The sequence below is a fragment of the Lepidochelys olivacea genome (assembly GCF_965140295.1).
Source record: "Lepidochelys olivacea isolate rLepOli2 genome assembly, chromosome: 9".
Taxonomy (NCBI): Eukaryota; Metazoa; Chordata; order Testudines; family Cheloniidae; genus Lepidochelys; species Lepidochelys olivacea.
The window spans coordinates 34,178,356-34,202,184 of record NC_140419.1 but is presented as its reverse complement, the minus strand read 5'-3'; the positions used below and the strand labels follow the sequence as shown (position 1 = coordinate 34,202,184).

At 43.8% G+C, this 23,829-nt stretch overlaps 1 protein-coding gene across 26 annotated transcripts in view; it reads left to right on the top strand.

The window, feature by feature from the left end:
• LOC311526795 (uncharacterized protein) overlaps positions 1–23,829 on the top strand; it is a 316,378-nt gene that overhangs the window by 224,936 nt on the left and 67,613 nt on the right. The window lies entirely within an intron of this gene.

The following is a 23,829-nucleotide window of genomic DNA, read 5'->3' as shown; positions in this document are numbered from 1 at the left end:
AACAAACATGACATGTGAGCCAATGCAGGGAAAAGGGACTGAAAGAGAGAATCAAGCGATTGTAGTATATTAGCTGCCCCATGAGACGGAGCATAATTGATACGAGATTAGACAATGGATTGTTTCATAAGAATGTCCAAACATTTTGGTTTAGGTTTGTGCTGTAGTACTGCTCTGAAATAGATGTGAGGTGGATGTGCATTCTGGGTACTGTCAAAAAAATGAGCAACTATGCATGCAACTTTGAGCCAGAATTTTTGGGTGAAATGCTGACCCCATTAACTTAAATGGGGTTTCACCAGGATTTCACCCTTTATGTTTAGTTCATCCCCAAAGAGTACTTATTGTTGTCTTAGTATATATGAGAATGGGATAACAACCTATTCTGGTATAGATTAAACCGAGTATCCAATATATCCCACATTCAATGGTTGAAATGCTAAGATTGGGGCACATCTTTTATAATTTGGCTTGAAAAGCACAAAGGGAAGAATTCAGTGTATCTAAAAGCCCAGCTAAGGTTTTCAGTTCATGCTTGCAGCTTTGACACCAGCACTTTTGTGCAGATATATTGCTCTCTGGGGAATTACATATGTAACTTCCATAAGAGTTAGTACAAGTGATAAAATGTTGGGTATGCCAGGTGTTTTTGCTGTACCCATGCTCCCTCCCTCTGACCCTGAATAAGCTGCCCCTCGCCTGGAGGCACAGACAATATCATCCATTCCACTCACTGTCATTTCCATGAAAATGTATTTGTAAAACAAAAACATAGCTGAAATTAAAGATGGGACCCTAGAGAGAGAGTTATTTTGAACCTCTTCTTTGTTCAGGAGTTGTTCACATTCTGGACCTGAACCTTGATCCAAATGTTGTTGGCCAATCTCTAGCTGAAATCACGTTTAGGTCTTTTGTTTTGTATTCAAACTTAGAATCTCAGAAAAAATTAGGCAGTGTTGAGCATTGAGACAATGGTAACAATCCTGTCAGGATTTGCATTGGCTTCAACAACTTTGGAACCCAGAAGGGTCACACAGAATCAGTGATCCAGAAGCCGTCAACCCAGGCTTATAGCAACATAACTGGATAGCACAGTATGAAGTGAGCTGTAGCTCACGAAGGCTTATGCTCAAATAAATTGGTTAGTCTCTAAGGTGCCACAAGTACTCCTTTTCTTTTCACAGTATCTATATATGTGATAAAAATATAGGAAGAATACTCTTTAAATATAAGGAGGGAACATGGTGTTGTGTGTCAGGCACTGGACTGGGACTCAGGAGATCATGGTTCAGTACGTAGTTCTGCCACAAACTTCCTGTGTGGCTTTGGGCAAGTCACTTAACCTCTCCATGCTTTGGTAAAATGAAGACAATACTGCTTCCCAAGCTCCCATGCATGTAATGAAGAAAAATCCATAAATATTTAGGACATGGCCAAGGAATATGGTTATTTGGCAGGGGTCGTGGGGAACAAGTGCAGCTAAGTATCTATACATAGAATATTCATCATATTTCTGGTTTGAGAGAGAGGCTACAAGTGTCTATCAGTGAAAACTGATTGGTTGTTCATGGTTGTTTGTTTCACATACGGTAGATACATTTATGTATCTTATTCATGCTCTGATATGTTAAGAAAATGTTTGATTTTACCCAAATAATCCAACTGAAGCAACACTGGTTGATGGTAACCCCAGGAGTTGTTCAATCATCTTCAATCTTTCTGAAAACAATTACTTACATTCTGCTGGAGGGGAAAAAACAGACCATTATAGGAAATTTCTGGCTATTCTCAAGCAAAGAACATTTCTTCGGCTATTTTTAACAGCACTACTATGTATTCCACAGTGTATATCATCTCCTTTTGTTATGGAAAGGAGGTTGCTACAGAAATGCTTTCTGAAAAATGATTTTAATATTAGAGTGGAAAAAGAACCTAGCTTCTCTAGAGGAGGCTAAAGTTTGATTATACATTTAAATTATTATTTTAAAAGTGTTTTGACCTTTATTGAAATTAAAAGGATGGGACATTTTGGTAGCTGAGAGTAATGAAGCAAATTCATATTACGAGTCTGATCTTGCAAAGTCCTGAGTTCCCTCAATTTCCATTGATTTAATTTTGTACAACATTAATATCATTAATGGACTTGTGGGCCTTCTGCACTTCAAAGAGGGCACTCAGCACCTGGCAGGATTAGGCCTTTAAATTTTGAAGCCATATATTTATTTGGCATTGGAGTAGTTTTGAGAAGCCTTTGGCCAATCCCATGAAGAATCATTGGATAGTTACATGGATGAGTGTCTGAATTTCTTGAATGTTCTCTCCATGGGTAGTTTGTAGAAAAAATAAGAGAAATAAAGTCTGGGAGATCATAAAATCCTTCCTTTAAAATCCAGTTATTTGGGGGAAACAAGAAATGACTGAGCAATAATTGAATGTGGCCGTACAGAAAATCTGTGTTTGTATACCATTGAGGTCAGGGGATATTTCAGCTGCCTGGCTCTTATGTGAGCATTATTACTTATCTGTTAATAACTTCATACTGAAATGATCACCATTTGTTACCACAGCCTATTGTCAGTCATTTATCTTTTGAGGACACAGCATCACTCCTACCTCAATTGTTTTACTCCAAGATTGTAAAAACAACCATAAACTGTCCTATAAAGATTCTGTGTTCCCAGAATTTAAAATATATTTGAAGAAGGAATCTTTTTTACTTTCCATCTCAGAACTTCCCTCTCAGATTGGTAAAATCAGACCTTTGAATGTCAGCTTCTTTTAGAACCGCAAGGTATTAAGTGAGTATAAAAATATGTGCTAGCCAGACAAAATGTCAGGGCCTGCTCCTGTGTGGGAGGGCTGGGAGAGGAGAGAGCTCAAGGAGACAGTGCACTCAGTGCAGCCACAAGTGCGTGAGTGCAAACGGTAGGATCAGCTAGCATGGTGGACAGTGCTCAACGTCGCAAAGTGGACATGTCACATTGGTCTGAAGGCATGGCCAACCTTTATTCTCCCCAACACCCCTTTGTAATTTGTAGTGTCTGGTGCTCAGGGGAGCACCTTTTGTGTAGTTGTGCCTCCTCTTTTCAGCATGGCCCCCTTAGGGTCCTCAAAGCCCTGATTCTGTGACTCGGTGAACACCATCTTGTTGGACCAGGCTTTTCCATAGGAAAAGTCTTCCAGTGAATTTAATAGTGTCAGTTTGGGGAATAATCCACTTGTTTATCTGGACTATAAGAGGAATGCTTTTCCAGCCACAAATGTGTATAGCAAATTCTAAGCAAATACATGCGAGACATACAGGTTTGGAATGACTTTTGCAGCTCTTGACAACAATTCTGATACAATGGAACTCTTTATAGTGAGCTCGTTCTTTGCAAAGAGCAGCTTAATGATGGGTAATATTCAATACATGACTTAGCCCAGTTGTGGAGCTGAAGGTAGACCAGCCATGCAATTTCATCTCCACATGTCCTTTGTGCTGAGTGGGTGTTTGTGGTGCCTCTGAATATATCGGTTGCAAAGCGGAGAAGCTAGATAATACGAATCCAGGGAATCTAAATCCTGCACAGGGGCTGCAGGGTGTCAGGGCTGCTATACTAGCCATTCACTCAGTTGTGAGCTGGCGCCCCACATCCACCCCCCCACCTCCCCTCCTCTGAGTGAGCTACCTCTGCCTGCATTACAGATCAGATCACAGAAAGAAGAGAACTCCCTTCTGTGCATGTGGGTGGGGAGTGGATGGGATTCTGACCCCACCCCAGTGTACCAGCCATTGTAGCTAAGTCCGTGCAGAGGACGGAGTGGCAAGTACCTAGTATCGATGCACATTATGTCTACCTGGAACAAAGTGTGAACAGGGATGAAAATGTGTTACAACCTCGTCCAAAGTCTGCTTTTGGAACAGCGCAACTACATGCTGCCCCTCACTCAGAATAGTCTTCACAGTGTAAAGCTAGCTGTAAAAGTGGGTTTCCTTATGTTTTGCAAAACCTATTGCAGAGTATATTCTACAAAGCAGTACAAATACTCTCACTGTAGATTTGAAATATTCAGCTGTTTTTATAGATTATATATGTAAGGTAAAGTATTGCTGTGTGCTAATGGTTGGCAAAGGATGACTTTTCAATAGCAACCACTGTATATGTTATCCTGTATTACCATGCCACTTGTTAGGGCTGGATGGAAAAATCGAGGTGCGGGAGATCATGAATATTTTCAGCATAATTATTTTTTTATTGAAATGTTCTAACTGGCCTGACCAGTGCTGCTACTTACATATGAGTACATGTGACAGAGTGCAGGGGATGAACAGGTGAGCCTGCATGCTGATCACTAGGACACCAGTTAGCTCCCCCCAGAGAAAGCTGATTGAGGTAATTAGATAATCAGGCTGGTGGGCCCAGTGACACAGCTTCAACACTTCAAAGTAGGCACTTCCAGGCGGTTGGGAGGGGTTCTCCTGTCAGTGGTGGGGAAACCACCTCCGCAACACGCAGTAATGAGGTCAATGGAAGAATTCTGTCTACCTAGCACTGTCTATGCTGAGCATTAGGTCGGCTTAACTATGTCACTCATGGCATGGATTTTTCACACCCCTGAGCGACATAGCCAATGATCTTACAGGAATCAGTAAAGCTTATAGAAGTGTTTATGGACATGGAGTCTCCCAGGAAAGTATTCCAACTGTTTCAGGGACTGGACTTGGGGAAGTAGCAGGGAGGGCATTTTGCCACACCTAGGACAATTGAAAAGAGAAAAGAGGAGATGAGAACTCGTTCAGGGAGCCAGGGAGTGTTTTGCTACCTGTGTGAGACCAAAACAAGGCCTATAAAGTAGGACTGCCCACTTGTGGAATGAGGGTTGACAGAACTCTCTGGGTGGACTACGACTATCAGAGACAGGCAGAAAAGGCATCAGTAGGGACTGGTGAACACTGCCTCAAGATGCTCAGGAGTCCAGGGTGATTTTGTAAAGCCCCTTGGATACTGCCTGGCAAGAGCTTAGAACTGGAATGCATCCACAGTGAGAGAAGACTCTGCCTAATAGGGGAGATAAACTTCCACTTAATCTCTGGGGTAAGTGGAAGCAGGTAGGGGTTGTGGAGGGACTGCCTCATCCAGTTGTTTTAGGAACAGACTGGAGCTCCTTCCCTTTATAAGAGAAAAATGGGGGTCTGGAGTCCTCCACAGCAGGAAACAGGGCTAACAAGAAATAGGGCAAAATGGCTTGATGTAGAAAAATCAGAGTACCCTAGACACAAGCCAGGAGGAAAGGGAAGGAGGAAAAAGACAGTCTAGAACAAGAAGTAGGTGAAAATCAGACAGTTCCAGGGAACCTCACCATCAGAACAGTGGGAGGAGGAATCCTGGGACCAGTGTATGAGGTTGGAGGAACCAGAGTGCCCTGTGGAGGAGGAAAAGAAGGGACTGCCACGGACCCTACCCCAACTGAAGGAGAGGGCAAAGAGAGTGGGGGAACAAGTCCTCACACCGTGGGTAGCCTAACAGGGGGGAAAGAGTTGTGGGGGTGACCTCCACCCATGAAGTGCAACTTCTGAGGGTGTAAGATGGATAACCCCCCTGGGGGCAAGTATAAGCAGAGAAGTCCAGTGCCTCCTCTAAAGAAGGGAGGGCATGGAGGAAAAACCTGGCTAGCAGACAACTGGGGGAGGTGTGTAAAACAGTAGAGGGGTGAACACCTATTGAGTTCCCCCCACATCTGAAGGCCCCTCGCTCAATCTAAGAGGGACAACAAATAATAAAAGAGGGAGAAGAGCGAGGTCATAGAGGCAAAGTCAGAGATCCAAAAGTGGACACTGTGCAGACAACCCTGGACAGCACCCACTGTTCCTCAAAGGTATCTAGGAAGCCAGCAGACACAGCCCAGAGGAACTCTGCCCGGATATGTGAACCAAGGGAAGAACGAAAATAGGCCCCACAGTCGCAGAACACGGTCCCCGTCCAGCATCCTCCTCCTGGTGCAATGGATGGCCAGCAGCAGGAGGAGGTTGATGAGGAGGACTTTTGACTTCGTGGGGCCACGGATGTGGAGGGGTGAACATGTGAGCTCTGATCACTCAGACACTAATAGGTTCCCACCCTCCCTTCCCTGGAGAAAGCTGATTCAGGTAATTAGATAATGAGGCTAGGTGAGATAGCCAAGTAGTCTGTCAGCCAAGAAGGATAAAGAGACTGAGGAAAGACAGAAGTGTGGGAGAGAGGATTAGGGCAGCTGAGCCTAATCTCCCAGAGATGCTGGCGAAGGGAGAACTCTCAGGAGAGGGCCAAAAGCACAGAGGATATTGTAAGTAGACTGTTGCAGGGGAACTGCGGTGGTGTTGGTGGAGGAAACTCAAATAAATAGCACTGTGAATGCATAACCAGTAGAGTCCAAGCCAGTTTGTAAGGGGCAAGAAGACAGGAGCTAAGGTGCTCCCTGTTACAGTGTTGCAAAAATCTAAATGGAAGAAGGAAAAATAGAATGGGAGGGGAGTACATACCTGTAGATACATTTTGTTTCTATCTGCAGTAATGTTTCAGAAAAAGATTGATTTTTGCTTAATTCTGTATCATCAATCTGAGAACTGATTTGGCATAAATAATAAAATAAGAAAATCTTTGCTTCAGGAGCAGCTTATTACATTTTTGAAAATGTATTGGTTCAAAAAGAAACTGTCTGCTTACTTCCAGTAGCTTCAGTGATGCATAGGCTTCCTATTTACCTATCAATTTAGTTAAATAGATCTGACTGAGGAAAAATGGCATTGATTTGAAAAATGCTATAAAAAGAAATCTAGTGAAGAGTGCAGCTAGTACAAAGTGTGCTGCTCTGAATACAAACCATCCCTTTCTTAAACATGTATTGACTTTTGTCAGCATCAGGCAGGTTATAAGAGATTCCTCTGCTCCAAGCTTTAAATCATATCAAGTATCCATTATGTAGCCAAAGTGGTGTAGTAGACGGGTATGATGTTAGGGTTAGAAGCAACTAGGACTGTCCGGTTACTTGGAGATAGGTCTGTTTATTCTAATGGCCACACCCTGGTTTTGTGGCTTGAAGAGTGAGGAGAACATTTTATTGCTGAACAATCTGGATGATTAAAGAGTAACAACAGGCTCTGCTTCAATTCATTAGAACCTTCTGTGTGACGCTATTCTAGTCCTATGTGACCAGAAGGATGGTAGCTTGGGCCTTAAAAGTGACCTGTGTATGGCCTAGGGAAAAAATGGGGAATCCTCAGTGTTCTACTACACCAGAAAAAATGGAATTAACATTTTTCCTTCACTATAGCCAGGCAATCTCTTACTGATTTCTGTGCTTTCAGCCACTTTGCTTTATATGTAGTGGCTTTGAATTGATTAAAACTGATGCAGTCATGGAGAGGTAGGTAGGTCTCTCTTCTTTTCCTTTAAAAATGTAAGGAATAATCAAAACAGTTCCTAGGAGGCTGTGGGGCCCAGGGCAGAGGTGATGAATCCATCACTTCCAGGACCAACCTGTCACTTCTGGGACTGACCACGCTGGCCAATCGCACCAGTCTGTGGGGCCCCGCAAAGCACTGGGCCTGGAGCGGTTGCCCTGATTCGCCATACCCTAGGGATGGCTCTGGGAATAATTTTCTAATGTGAAGGCAAGTTGTGCATATTCATTAACTATTAGTGTTTAATAAAATCAGGTCCTGATCTGTCAAACCCAACTCTCATAAGTAATCCTGCTGACATGGGACTATGTGCACAAATGAGAAGTCCTCATATGAACAAGTGTTTGCAGGATCAGGCCCTTAATTTTCATTCAGGACAAATCAAAATATCGTCAAATGTAAAATGATTTTTAAAAGAATAAGATTTCTGGCGGGGTTTGCTCGTGTATCTTTCTTAAACATGAACATAAATTGTCCTGAAGGATGAGCTCAGCTGGTTCTTGATGGACCTGCCAATGTGGAGCTCCTGTCAAGCAAGGCAGCAGCTGACTCATCTGACCCCAGCAGAGAACGTGCTTAGGAACTCAAAAGCAAATTGAGGATTAGTTTACTTCTAATGCTCAGTCAGGGATTGCATCTTTGCCAGTAACAGCATGGAGAATTGGCAGGAAGGTTTATTTTGGTAGGCTTTTTTTCTTTTCCTTTTATAAGTCACTATAAAGATCCCAAGATCACACAGAGAAGCAATAGGGCCACTGCAAAAAAAGAAAGTGAGGGAGGATGCGAAATTGGCTTATGATGCACATGCACATATGGTTTCTAATACATTTATCAGGAGAGTCAAAAATGAAGAAAATTAAAGAATCTGAATCATGCAGCAAGCTGGGGATATTTTTAGGAAAACAGCCATAGAGGGTAAAAGCTCAGTGTTAAACAAAAAAGAAGGTGAAGTATTTTGAGGTAATTTAGAATAAATAATAATACTTTCATTGTCTGGTCAGTGCCATTACAGAGGATTCCGTATAATTTTAAGAAAGTGGTTGTTCGAGTTCAGAAATATTCTGGGATGTCTAATGCAGATGTGTGGCAACACAGGAAAATGGTGAAGTTGTAATAAATACAAATAGTTGTAATAAAATTCCAGCATCATGAATACATAAATCTGCAACAGAAATCCTGCAATCTCTCTCTCTCTCTCTCTCTCTCTCTTAATCATAAAATGAATCACTGAGTAGTGGAACAGAGCACCCAGGAAGGTGTCCCAGTTACCATCACAACCATCAAGCCCAGGTCAGAAAGGAAGTCGGTGGGAATAAGGAAGTGCGTGTTAGTGTACCGTACACCAGGAGAGCTCATTCTATTTACACTAGAAGCATTAAATTACAGATTTTAAAGGATCTATGGGAATCATAAAAATGGACAATGACTTCGTGGTTTTTTTTTCTTTTTTTTCTCAATACTTACACTTTTCTGTAGCTAGGTATCACTTGCCCCAGCTGCACTAATTTGAGATGCACTGATATTCACCTTGGAGGCCCAGTCTGGGGTCCTAACATGATGTCTTGTGATTCAGTTGGCTTTATTCATTGCAAACAAGTTATTGGGGAGGGGATACAGCCCCCCTTTCTATTTGCAAACTATTCAGGAGTGGATCTGTTCATTAATCAGAATGCACTGGCACCTAAATCACCTGCATTGTGCCCATTGAGCATGATTGGAAATTTAAACCAGGAGAATAGAGAATAGCCAGTTTCTTGTCTGAATTTTCAGACAACTAATCACTCATACTAAAATCTGAACACTGAGTATTCGGATGAATCCCAGAATCAACAAATATGACCCTATGAGCAACAGCAGAGAAATCTTACCACTCTACCCATGCAAAAACACCCTTCCCCCAAAAAACAAACACGAAAACTTGCAACTTTCCTTTTGTACTAGTCAGTCAACTCATGGACTGCAGTTATAGGAGATTTCTGGGCAATCTGACCATCTGTTCATTTAGTACAAGGAAAACCAAACTTTAAAAAGATAATTATACGTTGTTTCCCTGTGACTTCTCCTTTTGAACAGTCTTTCACAGAAAGCATTCTGCCTGACAGTACTGGTTGTAACCTAGCTTGTTGGGGGTGCTGATGCCTTGAATGTTCAGGATAATGATAAACATTAAGACTTTTCCTTTTTGACTTTGGTATAAACGCCTTAGTGAGCTTCAGTCTCCTAAGCTATTGCATGAGAAGTTGGTCAGTTTAAACTTTCAACAATTGCTTTTTTAGAATCACCGTACCACTATGCTTTTTGGCAAACAGACTCAATGTTTTTTCTTTTTGCAGAATTAAAATCAGGGCACTCCAGATGTAAAGTGTTCTTCTGGGGCATGTACCTCATTGTAGAACAGCTCTGAAGTAACCATTTGGATAATCTGTCTACCTTAGAGTTTTATACTGCAGCACATCACCAAAGCATCTAAGCACGTGAAATCAATCAATAATGAGTCTCTGCCTCTTCTCACTCTTCAGGATATAAGAACTCTGCTTGGGGTAGCAGTTTTCTTTGCCTGTTTTTTAGTTTCAGAATTGCATTGGGCTTGGTTTGAAACCTTTTTATTTTTTGGTGGGAGCAGGTATGGGAGGGGTCACTACTGTGAATATCATTCTTGTTATGATAATAAGATGTTGTCAAAGAGGAAGACTTAGAGGGGTAAGCTTTACAATGGGCATGCTGTGTATAGAGGTTGAGTGCTCATAAGAAATACTTTTGGCCCAAGGGGGACTAAAGTCAAACTTCTTAGGAGTTGAAAAGTATTTTGGTATCAATGGCTTTATTTCTCTTAGCCACAACTTTATTACCTAAATAATTTATTTTGTAAGCCTCAAGTCCAGGGCAGTGGTTTTCCCTGTGTAATGAATCTATGCAATTGTTGGCCCCGATGAGTATCAATCTGTATCATTCTTCGGGAATTTCATGTAGCACTAGCCCGGATTGCCCTTGTTAATCTTATGAAATTATGTCCTTGCCTAACTTGTCAAGAGACAGGTAGCATGAAAATACTCCTCCTGCTGGAATGACTCTAAAGGCAAAGTTCAGCTGAGCAATTAGTGATTGCATCTGTTTTTTGTTATTTTCCCAGCTTGTGATAGCTGAGTTACTAACCTTTTAAAATGTTGATGTGTGGCCCAGGGCAGATGTAATTTCACTTTCTCTCCAGATCTACTGCAATGCTCAAAAGTGATCACTTTGTTGGAACCATCTGTTTCCTCTCTCCAAAGACACGCCACAAACTCCTTGGCAGCTTCCTTGAATGAATTCAGGGCTTCTTAACATGTAAGAATATTCAGTGAACCTGGAAATAAAAAAATATCCTAAGAGTCCAACAGTGATATTAAGTCTGATAGTTGCATTGCAGGAATGAACTAAATGCCTCAAAGCACATAAGCAAAGAATTGCAGAAGTCTGTCAAGTGTGCATTCCCTTAATTATCAAACATAGATTTTACCCACTATCTAGAAAAGCCAGAAAACACCTTAAAATAGACTTTCTATATCTGGCTTGGTATTATGGAGGTCCTTTCATAATCCTATTTGTACAATTTTCTGTACCTGAACAAGCATATCATACCCAAAACAGCACCAGGCTGATACAATCATTAAACTATTCTCTTCTGGATCTAATGAATCATTTAAGTGTAAGCCTCCTTCCACTCAGACATCACTATTTCTAAATATGCAATCATCAGAGTGCATACAATCCATCTTCATGTGAGAGCTTTCTCCAGATATTAGTTTAACAGATAACACTCTAATCGCTGGACATAGCTTTCTATGCCCCCCATGATGTGGGTTTTGGTTTTGGTTTGGTGTCTTAACGGTAATATAAAGCACAGGTAAGATTTTTATTTGTGTGACATTTTCTTGGTGCGTCCAGAATCAAAAGCCACAGTTACCCCTCTGCCTGAGCAAGAGAACACTTTGCCGGAGCTTAAACTGTGTGTGTGTCTTCTCTCTGCCACACCAGTCTGTGCACCTCACTAGCAGACTCCCTGAGACTCTGCCAGTCTTAACCTTGCCTGTCAGGTAACATTTTGTGGGTGTCCAATGATAGGGGCTGGGTACATACTGCAGAGGAACTTTCTTCCAGGGGGTTCAGGATCTGGGGTACACTGAAATTACGAAGTCTGCTGTCTGCAAAGAGACAGAATAAACACCAGTCTGTTGGCTCAACTGAGAATGTATACCTCCCTTCAGTGTAACAGCAGTGAGATGAATTTATTGTAAAACAAGAATGAGTTTAAGTGATAGTAAGCAGAGATTAAAAAAAACAGAAAATGGTTAACAATGAAATATGCTTTCTAGTGTCTAAAATTTAAGCGTTTACAATCCTGGTCTTAAGCGACTTCTCACCTCCAGTCAATTCTCCACATCCTCAACCTACATGGTTGGGGGAGCCACCTTTCACAGAAGCCAAGAGCATTGGTCCCTTTTGTTCCTTAAGGGATGGATAATAAAGGAGTCCCTTTTCTTCCCTCTTACAGTCCAGAAAGCCTTTGAAATGTATTATTTGAAAAGTAACCCCAGACAAAGTTTCTCTCCTTTGCTTCTTGTTCTTTTGAGTGCAGGTACCAAGTCTCTTCATCATCTGGTCAATTTGCTTTTTTTGATTGGCTTGATCACTTTGTTTACCTTAGATGCAAATGTATTTTCATTGTCCTTTACTTGTAATCAAGCCATGCTGTTTTCTCATCTGCCTATTAGCTTGGTCCGTGTGGACAGGTAAATCCACATTCCTTTGTCGAGGGCAGGCTTGTTTATCAACTGCCTCCAGAACACATTTAAAGAACATATTTCAACACACTTACATAACTCTTTGTACACAACCCATACATCCATCACACAAGGATATTTATGACCAGCATGTCATCAGTTTTCATACAGAACCTTACAAGACACTCTTTGGATAAATATTCTGACAACAGTGTGTTGAGTGTAGTGAGTTTGTCACAGTGCTGGGATTTACTGCTGCATACAGCGGCTCTTAGGGTCACTAGCTGGTCAAAATATTCTCCAATTCTGATGAAACTTTTCATTGACACTTCGATGGAAAAAACTGAGAGAGAAATTCAGTGACATGTTAAACTGGATTCCAGTTTTCACCCTGCTCTAGTTATTTGTTTGCTGAGATGCATAGATTTCTTCTCTTCTGTCTTCAGTACTTATCCTTACTGAACCTTATCTGACATTCTTATGAGCACAATCAACTCCTCCTGTTTCCTGGACCTTATGATTTTCTGCTTGTTGAGTGTATTCAGACGGAAAAGTTTGAGTACACCATGAACTCAGACATGAGGGTGAGCCAGAGGAGTGTTTTCATGCTGACTCTCACTTTACAACTCCTTTGCCAGTTATGGTGACCATTATTTCATTGCCAGCATGTTTTTATATGTTAACTTTTTCGGGCTTACAGCACAAATGCAGTATGGTGAAAGGTCACAGACCTCTTGGATTCTACTAACACTGTAGGAATAGACCTAGGCTTAGGTACACTTTTTCAGTTTTAATAGAGCACAGGAGACTTATAGCTGATTTGATTAAGTTCCAGTCACCCAAGGCCTCAAACTTGCAAACCTTAACTCTGTCAGATACTCCAAAGGGACTACTCATATCGGTCAAGATTAGTTGTGTGGATGAGCTTTCAGACTCAGTTCCCTATTTCTCCATGTGTTTCCAAAGCTTTTTATGTACCATTTTCCTTCTTAGAATTTGCAATAATTACCAAACATTCCTGCCACCAACTCACTTTCTCCTACTAGTATGCAAAAGCCCTACCTTCAACTGGGCACAAGTATGCCTTTGATTGGTAGCATTTGGCTGTGACTCTGTGCACCCTGCCATTTTGTACTTCCTATTCCTCTGCATGTCTGTACTCAGTTGTGCATTCGTAGCCTATTTCTCATTCATTCATATAGTTAAATAACAACCTACCTTTCCTAATCAGTGCACTCTATATCTGGAATAACTCACTGATTGTCTCTCCACTGGACAGCAGACCCTTTCACTCACTCTGCTGCAGCTTGCTGATAAATCAGTGGCTTCAATTAAAGAACAAGCTGCTGTAAGCAGGGACAACATCAAGCGTGCTCCCAGTTATCTTCAGCCCCAATCTATTCCTCTGTTGCAGTGATACTGAGACTGCAGTGGTTCAAGAGCCAAATTTTTTATTTTGTTGGCAGCATGACCCCATGTTAGGACTTGCTTTCAGCATTTGGAATTGCCTGAGATCTGCAGCATAATGTGTATTCTCTAACGATACACCCCTCACCTTCCTCCCCAGCCCAGCCACTGGAACTGAAAGGTGAAGAGGACCTTACACACGACCCTGTGTGCTTGGGTTTGCCATATCTGGAAAGTATATTGTAAGAGTTACTGTCCTGGCTGGGTGGATGAGGGTTACTTGATGTGCACAGACAGCCCCTAATGGGTATGACACCTCCCATATGGGGTGGGAAGCAATCCCAAGAGGAAGTACAGGGGGTACTATTGAGCTGGAGGGGGGTGTCCTTTCTGCCTTTGGGGAAAGAAGGAACCCGAATAGAATAGCAGCAGGGGGTGAGCTCCTTGTGCAATATCAGACCATTTCTTTTGTTTAATGAATGAGTGCCAGCTCATTAGACCTGGTCAAAACTTGGGATTTCTGTTTCATAGGAAATTCTGGGATTTCTAAACTTTTGTTCCAAATTGGAACGAAAACACATCTCTTCAAAATGCACATTCTCAAACTTTGTTTCAAAACTTTGTTTGGTGGAAAATTTTCCTCTAAATCAGTATCAATGTGCAAAAGTGGGGGGGAGGGAGTTGTTGGACAACCTTTTTCCTACTAAAGTGTTTCAACAAAAGTTTTCTGACTAGCACGACTGCTGTCATTATAAATGGGATTTTTGCCTGCTTGTGCTATCCCACTATTAAGGAGATTGCAAGGTGACAGAACAATAGCTAAGTTTATTTTGTTCTCCTCATTCCCCCCCAAACATACTGTGTGAACTGATAACCTGCTAAGAGACATATGTTTGCCATCTTAGAGCCCAATTGCAATCAGATCCACACAAAGGGACCTTTGTACTCCCATTTAGAGTCACTGAAGTCAACTTTGACTTAGGTTTCGGGTCTCATAATGTATATTCTTTATCCTCAGATAGGAGAATACTTGAGAAAGTATTATTTAGAACATTACAGGTCTTATACTCTTACTGATGATTATGAATGCATTTAAAGAGGGGCTTAATCTCTAAATTTAAATTATCTTTTGCCATCTACACTCCAAACCTTGATTGCAGTTCCATATTGTGCACTTCCACAGGTGCTAAATTTATGGGCCTAGTATCTGCATCTCATTTTCTCATTAAATACTTTTTGCATTGGTCTTCTGTAATATTTTCAAGAGACACAATTAATCTTTCATGGGTGAATTCAACAGCAGCTTAAAAACGTAGCTCCTGTGGTTTTTAGAATGTTACTGATTAGTAACATGTTCTTTGAAAAGATAGTCCTGTAATTGAAAGGCAATATGGGACTAATCCATAGATCCACAATCCAAGATTCCCATTGTCTTCAATTGGCTTTGGATCAAGTTCTTATATACACACCTCCCACAGGTGCAATTGAAAGAGTCAAGCATGTGTTAAGCTATACCAGGTGGTTCTGCCTGCAAAGTGTAATTACATGTACATGCAGTTGTGTGTTGTACGGTGCACATGAGGTTAAGTCCCTTGCAATATATATATGTGATGATTTTACATTGATACAGGGAGCAAATGAAAGGCTCCAGATATAGTCCTCTTCCCTTCAAACCTCACTAAAATCCATGAGAATGAATATGTGATTAGCACCTATAATCTTATTATGTAACATCTTCACAGAAAGAGCATTGCCTGAACTGTCACATGAATTTCTGAGGGCAAAATGTGGGCTAGAATATTTAATCATGGATATTTTCCATTTTTCCCTTAGCGTGGCTTGTGTACAATAATGATTGGAATGAAACAAGACAGAATTTAAAAGTAGCATTACTCAGGGGTACTATGAGAGAGGCCTTATGTCTAGTGGAAATAATGAGATGGCCTGCACTTATAACACCTTTGAGCACTCTCAAATCTCATGAACTAAACTGGACTGGGTCTGGCCAATAGATGGGTGAGAAATCTAAGGATAAGATGTGTCTTTGTGTCTGTATATCTGATTTACCTTGGCCACACTTTAAAACTGGAATGAACATTGATTATGAGATGTTACCAATTCCAGTCATCCCTTATATTTAAAATGGAGAATGCTATTAGAAATCAAATAGACTTTCTGTCCCTGTAGAGAAGAACTTCGGGGTGTTTTCTTAAGCTGATGCCTCGCCACTATGAAAACTAGCCCCAACAGAGCATATTTAGGGCTCAGTCCTGCAAATAGATTTATGCAGGTGAATTCTGAACCTGTATGGACCCCTACTGATTTCAGTGCATTGACATGACTTGCAGACTTGGGACCTTGAAGATGATAAATGATAGGAATTTCTTCAGATTTTCTCTGATTCTTCTGCTGCTTTTCAGCCAAAAGTCTCCCTGGCTTGAGCAATGCAGACTGTGCTGCCAAAGGATTTGAAACCAAAGAAGCTTAAAAAAATTTGAACACCTCAAAGAAAAGGAACAGCATTTGAAAACAAAAACAACTTTTTTTCCCCTCATAGGTTAGAGCCACATTTTCAAGTCCTCCAAACTTGGCTGTAGTTACAAAAAATCCAAGTTTTCAGAAAAACTGGTTTTCTGAATAGATCGGCTTCTCTCCAGGGCTCATCAGATCCAAAAGGACTACACAGCACAGCTCAGGTGGAAATGATCAGTATTCTGGAAGCTAACATGGGTTTAAGCTTTTGGAAATTCATGAAATATAAAGTACTCTGTCTTCTAAAATGAAATTATGCTAGAAATAAAACAGATGAAATAGAAAGCAGAAAAAATTGTGAGGCTTAGAGGTGTGCTGCAGCATCTGAGTGCTAGGCCAATGAATTCTGCCCAGGGCATTGTAACAGTGATAACTCAAGTGAGTGGATAATTAATCTGTCATTATTAGCTGTGTCACCCAGATGGAGATCATGTGACTGAAGCCAGGACTAAAGGGCGAGACTTGCTTGGCCACCATGCTCCTTATGTGTATCTTAGCCTGCACAAGAGTAGCGACTGCCTCTAAATCCCCTTCTGGGGAAATGCCAAAGCGTTGACCAATCCTGTGCCAGGCCACGACCAACCACGGCTTATGTCCCCTGCCTGCCGGCTCAGTTGTGATGACCGTATTGTGGAGCAAGAAGTCTCAGCCCCCCATCTGTACAGAGGTAGGGGAGTAGTGACTCTGTGGAGACTGTTCTGTTCTGGGCACTGTGTGCTGCAATGTGGGTAGCCCCTTTGCCCCTTGTGTGGACACTTAGGAAAAGCCACAATGTAGCACAAATCTACACACAGAGATTGCACATTGCTGCCAATATTCAAGAGCATTTACAATGATGATTTTCAAAGCTTGGTGCCTGAAGAAGAGCTCCCAGAGCTGTATTTAAACATGTAAATAGAAGTGGCCTGATTTCCAAAAAACGCTGGCATTGATTTCAGTGGGATTTTGGGCATTTCAGCAAGCCTGAAAATCAGCCCACTTCTAGGGTATGTCTACACTACGGAATAAGGTCGAATTTATAGAAGTCGGTTTTTTAGAAATCTGTTTTATATATTTGAGTGTGTGTGTCCCCACAGAAAATGCTCTAAGTGCATTAAGTGCATTAACTCGGCGGAGCGCTTCCACAGTACGGAGGCTAGAGTCGACTTCCGGAGCGTTGCACTGTGGGTAGCTATCCCACAGTTCCCGCAGTCTCCGCTGCCCATTGGAATTCTGGGTTGAGATCCCAATGCCCGATGGGGCTAAAACATTGTCACGGGTGGTTCTGGGTACATATCGTCAGGCCCCCGTTCCTCCCTCCCTCCGTGAAAGCAAGGGCAGACAATCGTTTCGCGCCTTTTTTCCTGAGTTACCTGTGCAGACGCCATACCACGGCAAGCATGGAGCCCGCTCAGGTAACCGTCACCCTATGTCTCCTGGGTGCTGGCAGACGCGGTACGGCATTGCTACACAGTAGCAGCAACCCCTTGCCTTGTGGCAGCAGACGGTACAGTACGACTGGTAGCCGTCATCGTCATGTCCGAGGTGCTCCTGGTCGCCTCTGTGAGGTCGATCAGGAGCGCCTGGGCAGACATGGGCGCAGGGACTAAATTTGGAGTGACTTGACCAGGTCATTCTCTTTAGTCCTGCAGTCAGTTCTATTGAACCGTCTTATGGTGAGCGGGCAGGCGATACGGACTGCTAGCAGTCGTACTGTACCATCTTCTGTCGAGCAGCCATGAGATGTGGATGGCATGCAGTCCTTCTGCACCGTCTGCTGCCAGCCAAAGATGTAAAAGATAGATGGAGTGGATCAAAACAAGAAATAGACCAGATTTGTTTTGTACTCATTTGCTTCCCCACCTCCCCTGTCTAGGGGACTCATTCTTCTAGATCACACTGCAGTCACTCACAGAGAAGGTGCAGCGAGGTAAATCTAGCCATGTATCAATCAGAGGCCAGGCTAACCTTCTTGTTCCAATAAGGACAAAAACTTAGGTGCACCATTTCTTATTGGAACCCTCCGTGAAGTCCTGCCTGAAATACTCCTTGATGTAAAGCCACCCCCTTTGTTGATTTTTAGCTCCCTGAAGCCAACCCTGTAAGCGCCCCTCCCGACGTCAGAGCAACGGCAAACAATCGGGCATCTGAGAGTGCTGTCCAGAGCAGTCACAATGGAGCACTCTGATGGGGCTAAAACATTGTCGCGGGTGGTTCTGGGTACGTATTGTCAGGCCCCCGTTCCCTCCATGAAAGCAAGGGCAGACAATCATTTCGCACCTTTTTTCCTGAGTTACCTGTGCAGACGCCATACCACGGCAAGCATGGAGCCCGCTCAGGTAACCGTCACCCTATGTCTCCTGGGTGCTGGCAGACGCGGTACGGCTTTGCTGCACAGTAGCAGCAACCCATTGCCTTCTGGCAGCAGACGGTGCAATACGAATGGTAGTCGTCCTCGTCGTGTCCGAGGTGCTCCTGGCCACGTCGGCTGGGAGCGCCTGGGCAGACATGGGCGCAGGGACTAAATTTGGAGTGACCTGACCAGGTCATTCTCTTTAGTCCTGCAGTCAGTCCTATTGAACCGTCTTATGGTGAGCGGGCAGGCGATACGGACTGCTAGCAGTCGTACTGTACCATCTTCTGCCAGGCAGGCAAGAGATGAGAATTGCTAGCAGTCTTATTGTACCATCTTCTGCCAGGCAGGCAAGAGATGAAGATGGCTAGCAGTCGTACTGTACCATCTTCTGCCGAGCAGCCATGAGATGTGGATGGCATGCAGTCCTTCTGCACCGTCTGCTGCCAGCCAAAGATGTAAAAGATAGATGGAGTGGGTCAGAACAAGAAATAGACCAGATTTGTTTTGTACTCATTTGCCTCCTCCCCTGTCTAGATCACACTGCAGTCACTCACAGAGAAGGTGCAGCGAGGTAAATCTAGCCATGTATCAATCAGAGGCCAGGCTAACCTCCTTGTTCCAATAAGAATGATAACTTAGGTGCACCATTTCTTATTGGAACCCTCCGTGCAGTCCTGCCTGAAATACTCCTTGATGTACAGGCACACCCTTTGTTGATTTTAGCTCCCTGAAGCCAACCCTGTAAGCCGTGTCGTCAGTCGCCCCTCCCTCCGTCAGAGCAACGGCAGACAATCGTTCCGCGCCTTTTTTCTGTGTGGACGCCATACCAAGGCAAGCATGGAGGCCGCTCAGCTCACTTTGGCAATTAGGAGCACATTAACCACCACACGCATTATCCAGCAGTATATGCAGCACCAGAACATGGCAACGCGATACCGGGTGAGGAGGCGACGTCAGCGCGGTCCCGTGAGTGATCAGGACATGGACACAGATTTCTCTGAAAGCATGGGCCCTGACAATGCATGCATCATGGTGCTAATGGGGCAGGTTCATGCTGTGGAACGCTGATTCTGGGCTCGGGAAACAAGCACAGACTGGTGGGACCGCATAGTGTTGCAGGTTTGGGACGATTCCCAGTGGCTGCGAAACTTTCGCATGCGTAGGGGCACTTTCATGGAACTTTGTGACTTGCTTTCCCCTGCCCTGAAGCGCATGAATACCAAGATGAGAGCAGCCCTCACAGTTGAGAAGCGAGTGGCGATAGCCCTGTGGAAGCTTGCAATGCCAGACAGCTACCGGTCAGTTGGGAATCAATTTGGAGTGGGCAAATCTACTGTGGGGGCTGCTGTGATGCAAGTAGCTCACGCAATCAAAGATCTGCTGATATCAAGGGTAGTGACCCTGGGAAATGTGCAGGTCATAGTGGATGGCTTTGCTGCAATGGGATTCCCTAACTGTGGTGGGGCTATAGACGGAACCCATATCCCTATCTTGGCACCGGAGCACCAAGCCGCCGAGTACATAAACCGCAAGGGGTACTTTTCGATAGTGCTGCAAGCTCTGGTGGATCACAAGGGACGTTTCACCAACATCAACGTGGGATGGCCGGGAAAGGTGCATGATGCTCGCATCTTCAGGAACTCTGGTCTGTTTCAAAAGCTGCAGGAAGGGACTTTCTTCCCAGACCAGAAAATAACTGTTGGGGATGTTGAAATGCCTATATGTATCCTTGGGGACCCAGCCTACCCCTTAATGCCATGGCTCATGAAGCCGTACACAGGCAGCCTGGACGGTAGTCAGGAGCTGTTCAACTACAGGCTGAGCAAGTGCAGAATGGTGGTAGAATGTGCATTTGGACGTTTAAAGGCGCGCTGGCGCAGTTTACTGACTCGCTTAGACCTCAGCGAAACCAATATTCCCACTGTTATTACTGCTTGCTGTGTGCTCCACAATATCTGTGAGAGTAAGGGGGAGACGTTTATGGCGGGGTGGGAGGTTGAGGCAAATCGCCTAGCTGCTGGTTACGCGCAGCCAGACACCAGGGTGGTTAGAAGAGCACAGGAGGGCGTGGTACGCATCAGAGAAGCTTTGAAAACCAGTTTCATGACTGGCCAGGCTACAGTGTGAAAGTTCTGTTTGTTTCTCCTTGATGAAACCCCCCGCCCCTTGGTTCACTCTACTTCCCTGTAAGCTAACCACCCTCCCCTCCTCCCTTTAATCATTGCTTGCAGAGGCAATAAAGTCATTGCTGCTTCACAGTCATGCATTCGTTATTCATTCATCACACAAATAGGGAGATGACTACCAAGGTAGCCCAGGAGGGGTGGTGGAGGAGGGAAGGAAAATGCCACACAGCACTTTAAGCACAGCACTTTAAAAGTTTACAACTTTAAAATTTATTGAATGCCTGCCTTCTTTTTTTTGGGCAATCCTCTGTGGTGGAGTGGCTGGTTGGCTGGAGGCCCCCCCACCGCGTTCTTGGGCGTCTGGGTGTGGAGGCTATGGAACTTGGGGAGGAGGGCGGTTGGTTACAGAGGGGCAGCAGTGGCAGTCTGTGCTCCAGCTGCCTTTGCTGCAGCTCAACCATACACTGGAGCATACTGGTTTGGTCCTGCAGCAGCCTCAGCATTGAATCCTGCCTCCTCTCATCACGCTGCCACCACATTTGAGCTTCAGCCCTGTCTTCAGCCCACCACTTACTCTCTTCAGCCCGCCACTTACTCTCTTCAGCCCTCCACCTCTCCTCCCAGTCATTTTGTGCTTTCCTGCACTCTGACATTATTTGCCTCCACGCATTCGTCTGTGCTCTGTCAGTGTGGGAGGACAGCATGAGCTCGGAGAACATTTCATCGCGAGTGCATTTTTTTTTCTTTCTAAGCTTCACTAGCCTCTGGGAAGGAGAAGATCCTGTGATCATTGAAACACATGCAGCTGGTGGAGAAAAAAAAAGGGACAGCGGTATTTAAAAAGACACATTTTATAAAACAGTCGCTACACTCTTTCAGGGTAAACCTTGCTGTTAACATTACATACATAGCACATGTGCTTTCGTTACAAGGTCGCATTTTGCCTCCTCCCACCGCGTGACTACCCCCTCAACCTTCCCCCCTCCCTTTGGCTAACAGCGGGGAACATTTCTGTTTAGCCACAGGCAAACAGCCCAGCAGGAATGGGCTCCTCTGAGTGTCCCCTGAAGAAAAGCACTCTATTTCAACCAGGTGACCATGAATTATATCTCACTCTCCTGAGGATAACACAGAGAGATAAAGAACGGATTTTGGTTGAATGCCAGCAAACATACACTGCAATGCTTTGTTCTACAGTGATTCCCGAGTACGTGTTACTGGCCTGGAGTGGTAAAGTGTCCTACCATGAAGGACGAAATAAGGCTGCCCTCCCCAGAAACCTTTTGCAAAGGCTTTAGGACTACATCTAGGAGAACCGCAAATGCCAGGGCAAAGTAATCCTTTCACATGCTTGCTTTTAAACCATGTATAGCATTTTAAAAGGTACACTCACCAGAGGTCCCTTCTCCGCCTGCTGGGTCCAGGAGGCAGCCTTGGGTGGGTTCGGGGGGTACTGGCTCCAGGTCCAGGGTGAGAAACAGTTCCTGGCTGTCGGGAAAACCGGTTTCTTCGCTTGCTTGCTGTGAGCTATCTACAACCTCCTCCTCATCATCATCTTCTTCGTCCCCAAAACCTACTTCCGTATTGCCTCCATCTCCATTGAAGGAGTCAAACAACACGGCTGGGGTAATGGTGGCTGAACCCCCTAAAATGGCATGCAGCTCATCATAGAAGCGGCATGTTTGGGGCTCTGACCCAGAGCGGCTGTTCGCCTCTCTGGTTTTCTGGTAGGCTTGCCTCAGCTCCTTCAGTTTCACGCGGCACTGCTTCGGGTCCCTGTTATGGCCTCTGTCCTTCATGCCCTGGGAGATTTTGACAAAGGTTTTGGCATTTCGAAAACTGGAACGGAGTTCTGATAGCACGGATTCCTCTCCCCATACAGCGATCAGATCCCGTACCTCCCGTTCAGTCCATGCTGGAGCTCTTTTGCGATTCTGGGACTCCATCATGGTCACCTGTGCTGATGAGCTCTGCATGGTCACCTGCAGCTTGCCACGCTGGCCAAACAGGAAATGAGATTCAAAAGTTCGTGGTTCTTTTCCTGTCTACCTGGCCAGTGCATCTGAGTTGAGAGTGCTGTCCAGAGCGGTCAGAATGGAGCACTCTGGGATAGCTCCCGGAGGCCAATACCATCGAATTGTGTCCACAGTACCCCAAATTCGAACCGGCAACGTCGATTTAAGCGCTAATCCACTTGTCAGGGGTGGAGTAAGGAAATCGATTTTAAGAGCCCTTTAAGTCAAAATAAAGGGCTTCATTGTGTGGACGGGTGCAGGTTTAAATCGATTTAATGCTGCTAAATTCGACCTAAAGTCCTAGTGTAGACCAGGGCCTAGTTAGGTGTCTAAATATGGATTTAGGAACCTAATTTTGGTAGTCAGTTCTGAAACTGTTGTCCCTTGTTTTTAGGGATTTGCAACACTGACTGCCATATTTCTGTTGCTACTTTTGTCTGAATAGGTTGCACCAGGATTTAGGGTAGAATAAGTTCCCCAATATTTTGTTCTGTAAGCAGCATTGGCCATCCGCTTAGCTTTCTAACAGTTCCATGATATATCAGCTAATGTGTCTCTAAGGCTAAAGGACAATCTCTTTGGGGGGCGCAACTGTGGATGGTGGGATGATCATTACAGGAGTGATTATAACTTTTGCATATTGCTGTCATTAAAAAAAATCTTCTGTCACATTTCCACCTGATAAGTTTGACTTGCATCACAGTTCTGTTGTTTGAGCAATCTTTAGAGCAGTGGCTCTCAACCTTTCCAAATTACTGTACCCCTTTCAGAAGCTGATTTGTCTTGCATACCCCCAAGTTTCACCTCACTTAAACTATTTGCTTACAAAATCAGACATAGAAATAGAAGTGTCACAGCGTACTATCACTGAAAAATTGCTTACTTTCTCATTGTTACCATATAATTATAAAATAAATCAATTGGAATATAAATATTGTACTTACATTTCAGTGTATAGTATATAGAGCAGTAAAATTTTAGTTTGTATTGACTTTGCTAGTGCTTTTTATGTAGCCTGTAGTAAAACTAGGCAAATATCTAGATACCTGCTGGAAGACATCTGCGTATCCCCAGGGGTACACGTACCCCTGGTTGAGAACTACTGCCTTAGAGCTTCTCCTTATCCATTGTATCCTGCTGATAAAGGTCTTTGATAATACCCACAGGCTCACTCAGTGCGAACTTCCCATTCAGTGACACATGGGGGAGTATGGAGGGGCAGATCCCCATT